General features: G+C 39.9%; 1 protein-coding gene across 1 annotated transcript in view; it reads left to right on the top strand.

Annotated features, from left to right (window-relative positions):
* Positions 1 to 2,711: 2,711 nt before the first annotated feature.
* The window catches only part of LOC106874821 (whirlin), a 17,394-nt gene continuing 15,751 nt past the window's right edge, over positions 2,712 to 4,354 (top strand). The window contains exon 1 of the mRNA XM_014922692.2: positions 2,712 to 2,861. The gene's annotated coding sequence lies outside the window, so the exon portion shown is untranslated. The remainder of the gene's footprint in view (positions 2,862 to 4,354) is intronic.

Genomic DNA, 4,354 nt, shown 5'->3' with positions numbered 1-4,354 from the left:
AGGGCTCCGACAATTATTGGTACTACTGCTACCTTTCTCATCAACCACAACTGCTTAACCTCCCAAGCTAACCTGTCATATCTCTCGACTTTTCTTTCTTCCTTATCGCATACCTTGTTGTCAGCTGGGCATGCTAGATCTATGATCCAGCATAGTTTGTTTTCTTTCTCAATTAAGACTATATCTGGCTTCCTATTCTCTATCTCATGGTCGCACTGAATCATAAAATCCCACAAGATCTTTGCATTATCATTTTCGATGATGCCTTCGGGTTTGTGTTCGTACCCCTTTTTTTGCTCTGTCAAGTCCATACTTGTTGCAAAGTATCTAATGGACAATCCTTGGTTTGTTGTCATGACATTATTATTATCATCATTATTATTATTATTATTATTATTATTATTATTATTATTATTATTATTATTATTATTATTATTATTATTATTATTGCCTTTGCACAGCTCCTAACGCTGGAGATGTACTATGGTAGCTTATTATATATAGCAACGCATGCCATCAAATGACACTGGGGTACAAATATACGGAACCCAGTATACCCATCATGACTACTCGTCTGATAAGGGTACACCAGGCACATGCATCACAACCATATGTGCGCGACATGGTGATCTCATATCAAGATAAACAGTGCATGACCTCACAAGTGGAGCCCTGTTAGAATTTTCTTCAGGTCGGGTAGCCCATCCCGCTCAAAAGGCCCTTGAATAAGGTTTGTTTAAGGATGTTGAGCAAAACACCCATGTTTCCAAAGGTGAATTATCCAAGCCTCAAAGAATTCCTCTCCACACATGGCTATGATGCTCCCCCACTACTTCTGCTCATGATCAGAGATGCACATATCGTCAGCCACCAAGAGACATGCTCAACTGGTTAAGGTCAAACAACTGACAAGCAAATCTGTGGTATTAAGCGGAATATTTGCTGTAGTCCATCTTTTATACCAAGACAAAACAATGTACATGATAACACTTCCAATCAATTAAGATAAGAATCCATGAGAGCCATTGCCTGGTACTGCATCGGGGCTTTTATCATCATCATCATCATCATCATCATAAAGGCGATGGATTGACAGAATCATTCGAGCGTCGGAAAACATTGTTTTACGCTTGTAGCAGGCGCTATGTTTATTATTTGGCTGTTTAGACTTAAATCGTTGCCAGTTGACGTATTTTGCCTGCTTCTACAAATGGTCACATGACCAAATCCATTCGTGTCGATTGGATGCTTTAAGTTATCCAGTCAGACCAGCAAAAGTTTGGTGTGTTTTGAGCATTACTCGTAGCTATAAATTGGGTATTTCCGCCATGCATTCTCAGAGAGGAGAGAATTGTTAGCAGAAATCCTTGATTCCATGCTTTGTGTTTTTCTCACGAGTATCATCATGTACAAGCTGCACGAGGAAACAATGTATATTTGTTAACAGAATTATTCATGTTGTACCAGTTTGCTGTATCGTCTGTTGGTGGAGAAATAAATGTGGCCGTCAATTTTAACCTGTGTCTTTGTATTTCTTGATACTCCTTATCATGACTCGTTTGAAACCAAAAGATTATAAGATTTCCATGGAGGCGCAATGGCCCAGCGGTTAGGGCAGCGGACTCGCGGTCATAAGATCGCGGTTTCGATTCCCAGACCGGGCGTTGTGAGTGTTTATTGAGCGAAAACACCTAAAGCTCCACGAGGCTCCAGCAGGGGACGGTGGCGAACCCTGCTGTACTCTTTCAGCACAAGTTTCTCTCACTCTTACTTCCTGTTTCTGTTGTACCTGTAATTCAAAGGGTCAGCCTTGTCACACTGTGTCACGCTGAATATCCCCGAGAACTACGTTAAGGGTATACGTGTCTGTGGGGTGCTCAGCCGCTTGCACGTTAATTTCACGAGCAGGCTGTTCCGTTGATCCGATCAACTGGAACCCTCGACGTCGTAAGCGACGGAGTGTCAACACACATAAGATTACCAGGGCCGTAGCCACATCACCTTTTCCCTCGCTAAACACTATTTGTTCCGGATCATAACTTTGTATGTTCAAATCCCATCTGGATAAAAATGCTTATCCTTTTTAAAACGGCAGCGTGTCATATAAGAGAAGGCTTGACTGTCATTTGTAGCAGTTCGGCTCTCAACATGTTGGCTCTGTTGTTGCGTCTGCTGTGTGGATGGACTTTATTGTGTTGTCTGCTACGAACTTCATTTGGTTTTTAATGCTGTTTATTAAAACACTTGAAAGGTAATCTCTGACTGGAGAGTTTCCTGTTGAAGAAGGTCAAGTTGATAGCGGTGACTTTTATCTCAAAATAATCGTGTCGATATACAATGATTAGCTACTGAACAACAACAACAACAACAACAACAACAACGATGACGACGACGACGACGGCGACTACTACTACTACTACTACTACTACTACTACTACTACTACTACTACTACTACTACTACTACTACAATAGCAACAATAACAACAGCGACAGCAACATCGACAACGACAACAGCAGCGGCGGCGGCGACGGCGGCAGCGGAGGTAGCAAGTCAGGAAACAGAAAATGACGAAATAGTTTAATTATAAATAATAAACAGGTGAGCTTTCCTTGCACGTGACATATCGTAGATAGGGGGATTTGATTATAGGTGCGTTAAATGGCGTCGTCATTTATTTTGCGTTTCACTCAGAATTTTGTAAACAAACGTCACTTTATTTTCGATTATAAGCGAAAGAAAAAAAAACATCGGCGTACTTTCGGTCTCTGAACGTAAAATGGCTGACAAGAAAGTAGAAAATGGATTGATTGCTGGTCTCGGAACACCGTATTTGATTTTGAAAGCATCATATATTTCCAGGTATATTGACGGTTTATAAGCCAATACTATGTCTTACGTTTTCGTGTTAGCAGTGCGATTCAGTCACTTTTAAGTTTATCTCTACAGATACTCTATAGAATTTAGAGCCAGCACTGAAATTAACGACGTTTCATATACGAACACGTCTACGTACGTGGTCTGATCAATAAGTATCTGGACTGTTACCATAGTAACGAAGCTAAAGCACACAGAGTGAAACCGCTGGGCACAGATTGACCTGAACTCTGCTGTGCATGCTCACTAAGTTCTAACGTTCTAGCTCACTTCCGCTGTTTACAACTGTGCTTGGAAGGAAGGTATGTAGTGTGTGATCTTTGCATTGACCATCACAGAGAAAGTTGAGCAGAGAATTTGCATCAAATTTTGCCAAAAGCTTGGTGATACCTGCTCAGAGACCTACGCAAAGTTTTCAAAAAGTTCTCATCGTTCTCAATACAGTCAAGGAGATCTTGTGCAATTGAAACCCGAGTAGGTCGCAATATTTACATAGATGTGTTCGTTTACGAAACATCATAACTTTCATTGCTGTCTCTAATTTCCATAGAAAACCTGTAGAGATAACTTTAAAATAAATTGAATGGCTTAGAAGTGAGCCTCCGATCTGTCATGATCGCTAGAACAGCAAGCAAGGATTCACTCTGCTGTTTGATGTACCATCCAAGACGGTTCTTCTCGTGGACAACACAGATCTTGCATCCTATGAGACCTCTTCCTCCCCTATTTCTAGGCACATACAGTCTGTCAGTATTGCTTTTCGGGTGTAGTTCCTTGTTAATTGTCATCACTTTTCTAGTTTTCCTGTCCATTTCCTCAAGCTCGTTGTTCGTCCAACTAACAACACCTACGCCATATCGCATTAAGGAAACATCCAATGTATTCATTGCCCTGATTTTGTTTTTTCCATTGAATCTACTTTCCATAATTAACTTAGTTCTTCTGAGATATTCTCGCCTAAAGCTTTCCTTTATTTCACTTTCCTTGATTTTATCGTATTCTAAAATCCCCAGAGATTTATATCCATTAGACTCAATATCCTTGATTTTCTCGCCGTTGGTAGCTTTTACACCATCAGACGACATTACTTTGCCTCTGTGCATTATTATTATTATTATTATTATTATTATTATTATTATTATTATTATTATTATTATTGTTATTATTATCATTATTATATGGCGGTGAGCTGGCAGAATCATTAGCACGTTGGACGAAAAGATTAGCAGTATTTCGCCCGTCGCTACGTTCTGAGTTCAAATTCCGCCGAGGTCAACTTTGCCTTTCATCCTATCGGGATCGATAAAAGGAGTACCAGTTGAACACTGGGGTCGATATAATCGACACATCTCCACCTCCCACAAGCTGTCCCTGTGGCAAAAATTAGAAATAACTATTATTTTTATTATTATTAGTGATTTCACATAATATATTTGAAGTTCTTTGTTATAGTCTTATTCACGTTCTTTAGAAATAAT

The sequence above is a fragment of the Octopus bimaculoides genome, chromosome 2, assembly GCF_001194135.2.
Source record: "Octopus bimaculoides isolate UCB-OBI-ISO-001 chromosome 2, ASM119413v2, whole genome shotgun sequence".
Taxonomy (NCBI): Eukaryota; Metazoa; Mollusca; class Cephalopoda; order Octopoda; family Octopodidae; genus Octopus; species Octopus bimaculoides.
Note: the sequence above shows the minus strand (reverse complement) of the source record. Positions and strands in the feature narration are given on the sequence as shown.